Source organism: Solanum stenotomum, chromosome 8, assembly GCF_019186545.1.
Source record: "Solanum stenotomum isolate F172 chromosome 8, ASM1918654v1, whole genome shotgun sequence".
Taxonomy (NCBI): Eukaryota; Viridiplantae; Streptophyta; class Magnoliopsida; order Solanales; family Solanaceae; genus Solanum; species Solanum stenotomum.
The window spans coordinates 11964155-11971165 of record NC_064289.1 but is presented as its reverse complement, the minus strand read 5'-3'; positions in this window follow the sequence as shown (position 1 = coordinate 11971165).

Sequence of the window (7011 nt, the reverse complement as noted above, 5' to 3'; positions counted from 1 at the left end):
CCTGTACGCTCGTGTACATACCCCCCATTTACTACTCTTTGCACTTGATGTGACCCTTTAGTGGCATTTCAGTTCACTTTTGCTTATCTTGCTCAGTCGGCCTATGATGCCTACTGGGTACCTGTTGTTTTGGTACTCAGGCTACGCTCTGTATCTATTTTGTGATGCAGGTCTGAGCACTAGTAGCCAGTGTTGATCGAGCTTGGAGTAGACTTATCCGGAGACGGGGGTGAGCACACGGCGTTTTGTACTATTTCAGTCTCCATCTGTATATATAGACTTGTCTTTTTCCTTTCGAGACAGTCTAGTCTATGTTGTCCAGTTTTGGGACTTGTACTCATTTTGTAGTAGCTCTGTACTAGTGACTTCCAGGTTCTGGGAGAGATCTTTATTTGTATATATGTTTTTGGTTTGCTTCCGCCTGTTTATATTGTTATTTTCCTACTCTTGTTTAATTTCTACCCTCAGACCCATTACTTGTTATTCCGGGTTACGGATTGGCTTACCTACTGGTGGGTTATAGTAGGTGCCATCATGACTCGATAAATCGGGTCGTGACAACTAGGCACAAAAGCAGGGGCTGTTGGGATCAATTTCTTTTGCATAGGAGGGGAATTGACTTGTTCTTCCTCTTTATCTGCTATATCTGCCCACCTCGGAGTACTTGTTGCACCCTGTTGTTCCTTAGAAATAACTAATTCATTTGTAGAGTTAAATTGAGATGAATTGATCTCATGCACAATATTATTCGTAAGAGCATCAAAAGTGTTAAAACACAAGATCTCCTTTGGAACAATTTCTCGAGCACCTGAATTCATAGTTTGACTATCAACAACTGGTTGTACTATGTTACGAGTAGGCGAACCAATTCCAATACTTGGAGATTTTTTCTTCGTCATCACAACCCAATTAGATTCATGTATCAGTTCCACTCCTTTACATATACTCTTGGCATTCATTAAGGCGATTGAATTAGTTTCAACATCACTTTCAATTTTTTTATTGGCATTGTTGACCTGCTGGGACATGTTGTCAACCAAGCATTCAACACTTTCAACACCTCGAGCATCACGCTTCACTCCATCTGCCACTACCTTCGCACTCTTGGGATCTATTGCCAACTCAACAGTTACGTTAATTACCAAAGGATGTCCTGATTTTCCAAAAAGCCCCACGTCACCTCTGGTTCCATTTAGTTGCTGCTCATCATCTATCGTCGACGCCACGATTGTAGCTGCATTATTTTGGCCCTCATCATCAATGTGAACTAGAGTGGGATTTGTAGTCAAAGAAAGTTGATTTTCATTCAAATTTTTCTTCAATGTTTCAGTAGCTCCAACTTTATTCCCTGATGAATGGACATCATCAACAATCTTAGAATCAACCTGCAGAAAACCTTTTTTTCCACTTTCGTTATTAATGCTTTTTTCTACGATATCTATAATGCCAAGTCTCACATAATCAACAGTGTTGCTATTTAATTGCTTCCCAAAATCAACTTGCGACTCTAGGACCAAAGTTTTTCGAGTGGTTAAACTTTGATCCCCAGAAGCCGATTGTTAAGATCTTAGCTACTGCCTAATCCTAATTATATGCTGAGTCAGCATTTTAATTGTTGATTCTGTTAGTTTGTTACATAACTAATTAGTTGAGTAGGTTAGTCTGTTTAGCCATATGATTGTATATAAATACACACTGACGTCTTCAATAAGAAGCAGTTTTCATTTTCTCTAAGTTGATCCACATTATGAAAGATGCTCCTATGGAGCTTGTATCAATGGTGGAGTTCTAAATTTGACATGGTATCTGAGCGTAGGTGAAGATTCGATGGGGGAATTTCATCTTCGCATTAATTTCTCTTTTCTCTAGCCTTTGTTGTTGCCATTGTTGGATTTCTTTTCTTCTAGCTTCTACTCCTTTTGATTCTCATGGCGATCGATGAATCGACATCAATTGTTGCTACTAATGTTACAGCAGGTGGACCCAGCTTGATTGGTTCGAACAATCCGTTGTACTTGCATTCTTCAGATAACCCTGGCGCAGCACTCGTTCCAATTCCTTTTGATGGAGGAGGTTATGGATCATGGCGACGGAGTGTACTCCGAGCACTCTCGGCAAAGAACAAATTAGGTTTTGTTAATGGCGAATGTAAGAAACCTGAAATCAATTCCATCCAATTCCGGCACTGGGAACGTTGTGATGACATGGTTACATCGTGGATTCTCAATTCTCTGTCCAAAGAAATTTTGGACAGTGTAAAATATGTTAACAATTCGATGGAGCTCTGGAAGGAGCTTGAAGATCGATATGACCAGACGAACGGGGCAAGACTGTATCAGATCCAGAAGGAAATCAACAATCTGACTCAAGGTACTCTTGACATCACTGCATACTATACCAAGATAAAGAAATTGTGGGAAGAACTCATCAATCTCGGCACTAAGAATCATTGTACTTGTGTTTGTTCGTGTGGAGCAAAGGAAAATGTGCACAAGGCTGAGCAGGATCGTCGTTTGATACAGTTCCTCATAGGATTAAATAAGGTATACACTACTGTAAGAGGGAGTATGCTTATGTTGAATCCCTTACCTTCCATGGCTCAAGCCTTCTCAATTCTGATTCAAGAGGAAAAACGACGAGAGTTCAAACCACACAATGTGATGAATATGGACTCTGCTTCACTCAATGTTAGTTCTTCAGGGTCTATAAATTTTAATCATGGATCCACCAGTAATACAGGACGCTCATCTGCAGGAAATTATGTGGACAAATCTCAATTGTTTTGCGATTACTGCAAAAGAACAAGACACATATCAAAGAACTGTTATAAGCTTCATGGATACCCCAAAAACAATCAGAACAATCATAACAAGCAGAATCCACCATCTCAGCATACTAAAAGTCCACATTTCAATAGAAACACACAGGCATACAACTCTAATCCCAACTATAATTACAAATGGGTTGCAGGGAATATTCATGGTACACCAGTTGATTCGATGTTCAATGAAGGGGGCAATCAAATTAAGAAGGATGTAGATGACAATGTAAGTTTGTCAAGGGAGCAATACCATAATGTTATGACAATGCTGCATCACTTCCAAGTGAACAATGCTGGAGCAGTTGCAAATAGTCCTGATATGGGTTATGGTTCTGTGAACTTTGCAAGTAACATAGTTTGTACTTCCTCTATTGATCTTGGTAAATTTTCATGCAAACATTTTGAATCAAAATCTGACTTGTGGATCCTAGATTCAGGGGCATTGAACCACATGACTTTTCACAAATCCTTCTTGACAAACATTTGACCCTTACCATATCCTATTTTGATAAGCCTACCAAATGGATATAAAGTAAAAGTGACTGAGCTAGGAGATGTAACACTTACACCTAAGATCACATTGTATAAAGTATTGTATGTGCCTTCTTTCAAATTCAATCTCATCTCCATACATTCTCTTACTGTTCCTTTAAAAGGCACTGTAACATTCACTGACACTACTTGTCTATTGCAGGCCCCTTCAATGAAGAGGCCTCAGGAGATTGGTAAGTGCAGGGATGGTTTATATTTTTGTGCTCAAGATGCTTGATGAATAACAGTGCTGGGAGAGCTGCTAATACTTCTTGTTTTTCTATTTCCAATTATGTAATAGAGAATTCTACATACTCCTCTCATTCATGTCTTTTACATTTACCTATAATTGGCTCCAATTCACATAACAATAATGAGCACACTGTCTTGAATTCAGTCTTGTTCCCGAGAGATAATGAAGATTTGTTATGGCACAATAGGCTTGGTCATGTACCTTTTGCAAAAATGAAAGCCATAGATTCAATACCTGCAAACTTTAAAACCAAACAACCATTTGTCTGTCCAGTTTGTCCTATGTCTAGTCAGACCAGATTACCCTTTCCCAAGAGCACTACTCATTCCACTAAATTGTTTGAACTCCTGCACGTGGATCTCTGGGGACCCTACAATACTACCACACATGATAATCACAAGTATTTTATTAATATGGTGGATGACTGTAGCAGATCCACATGGACACATCTTTTGAGTTGCAAGAGTAATGCTCTTCAAGTGATCAAAGCTTTTCTTTCCATGGTTGAAAACCAATTTAACACATCCCTAAAGATCATTAGGTCAGACAATGGCTTAAAGTTCATAAACAATGAAACCACTCTCTATTTCCAATCTAAAGGCATAATTCACCAAAGGTCCTGTCCATACACACCATAACAAACTGGTATAGTTGAAAGAAAACACAAATATCTATTAGAAACAACCAGAGCCTTGATGTTTCAGTCTCACTTACCTTAGAAATATTGGGGAGAGTGCATCCTAACAGCCACTCATATCATAAACAGGTTACCTTCTAGCTCCTTACATGGGAATTGTCCTTTTGAAGTTTTATACCATAGAAAACCTCAATATTCAGCATTAAACAGCTTTGAATGTCTTTGTTATCCCATAATACCAAAGGTTCATAGAGACAAATTTGAGCCTAGAACTACACCCCATATCTTTGTAGGGTATCCTTTTGGAACAAAAGGTTACAAAGTATTTAGCCTAGTCACCAGAAAAATTCATGTCTCTAGAGATGTGGTGTTTCATGAAACTGTTTTTCCCTTTGCGTTTGTACCCAAAGGTGCATCCTTTGACTCTATCTCCAAATCATTACATTGCATTTCTTCTAGTTCTCTTAGCCCTCTTAATCATCATCCTGACTGTGAGGACACTTATGTCCATTTACCTTATTCAAATGATCATAAAAGTGTAAGTGTTATGGATACTAGATTATCACTTGATACTGCTTTACAACCTGATGTCAATGATCCTATAGTTCAAGTTGTTGAGGAACCTATTCTTACAAGAAAATCAAGTAGAACTCATAAGGCACCATACCTAAATGACTATCACTACCTCAATAATGTACCTAAACAACATACCCATTCCCTTTCCTTGCATGCCTTATTTTCTAACAACCACCATATCACCCTTGATGCTCTTTCTCCTGATGGTCAGTTTTTGTTATAAAATGTATGTCATGATTGTGAACCACTGACCTATGAGGAAGAAGCTATTAATCATGCTTGGCAAGCAGCCATGACTTAATAATTTGAGGCACTACATGCAAATCATACTTGGGACTTATTGCCACTCCCTATGGGTAAGAGAGCCATAGGCTGCAAATGGGTATATAAGGTGAAGCATAAGGGAGATGACAACATTGATAGATTCAAAGCAAGGTTAGTTGTCAAGGGTTACACTCAACAAGCAGGGATTGATTATGTGGAAACCTTTTCACCAGTTGTGAAGTTGACGACAGTAAGATCCTTAATTGCCACTGCTGTGAGAAGAGGTTAGAATATTTCTCAACTTGATGTCAACAATGCCTTTCTTTATGCAGACTTGCATGATGAGGTCTACATGGAGGCACCCTCTGGTTTAATGGTTGATGCACTAGGTCTAGTTTGCAGGCTGAATAAATCACTTTACTGCCTTAAACAAGCCAGCAGACAGTGGTATGATAAACTGACTACTGCCTTATATTCTAGAGGCTACACTCATTCTGTTAATGATTACTCTCTGTTTACAAGAAGTCCAACAATTCAACTGTATTTGTAGCTGTATATGTGGATGATGTTATCCTCACAGGTACTGATTCTGCAGAAATAGATTCACTCAAGAGGTTCTTACATGATTAATTTAAAATTAAAGATTTGGGAAGGTTGCATTACTTCTTAGGTCTTGAGGTTTTATACAAAAAGGATGGGGTTCTGATTTCACAAAGAAAGTTTGCTCTAGACCTTTTGAAAGAGTTTGATTGCTTGCATTGTCTTAGTTTTTCTTCCCCTCTTGATCCTGCTGTGAAGTTACAGGCCAAGGAGAGGACTGTCCTATCAGATCCTACTTTTTATAGAAAATTGGTGGGGAAGCTGAATTTTCTCACTAACACAAGGTTGGATATATCCTATGCAGTACAACATCTAAGTCAGTTTCTACAAGATCCCAGAGAACCTCACTTACATGCACAACTTTTCATCTACTAAGGTACATCAAGAGGGATCCAATACTTGGGATTTTTATGTCCAACAGTCATGACTGCACAGTAAGAACTTCCTGTGACTCTGACTGGGCAGCAGACTCTAGGAGATCAGTTTCAGGGTACATTGTGCTGCTGGGAAACACTCCAATTAACTGGAAATCCAAGATACAAGAAACTGTGTCATTATCCTCAGCTGAAAATATAAACAGCAGTGAGCTTAGTAATTTTGTAGGGATTCTGTTTAAAATATAAACAGCAGTGAGAACACACTCCCCCCAGAATCTCAAAGGGATAGAGGCTTGAAATCTTACAGCACTTGCCATATCAAGAATGGTTCTGTGCTTTCTTTCAGCAACCCCATTTTGTTGTGGGTTGTACACACAAGTAGTCTGATGTAGAATGCCCATGTTACTCAATAGAGTTTGAAACTCACTACTGAGGAACTCACAGCCATTATCAGACCTGAATGTTTTAACACTTGTGGAAAATAAGTTTTGAACTCTTGTAAGAAAATGTTGTATAACAACTATGGAATCAACTTTTGAAGCAATAAAAAATACCCACGTATATCTGCTGAAGTCATCTACAATTGTAACAAAATACTTCTTTCCATTGTGAGTAGGAACTCTATAAGGTCCCCACAGATCACAATGAATCAATTCAAATACAGCAGTAGTGTTATGAACACTTAAAGGGAATGGAAGTTTAGATTGTTTAGCTACAGGGCACACAGTGCAATGAGAACAATCTGTGAAGTTTAGGGATTTGAGAGACTCATGCCTCCTTATTACTTTGTAAGGAACAAGCTCCATGATGGCCTCATGACCCTCTATCATGTCACTACTTCGGATCAACTCGCAGATGTCTTGACCAAAGCATTGACAGGAATTAAACACTCAGCTATTCTTAACAAGTTGGATGTACGAAATACACTTCCAACTTGAGGGGGGTGTTAAAA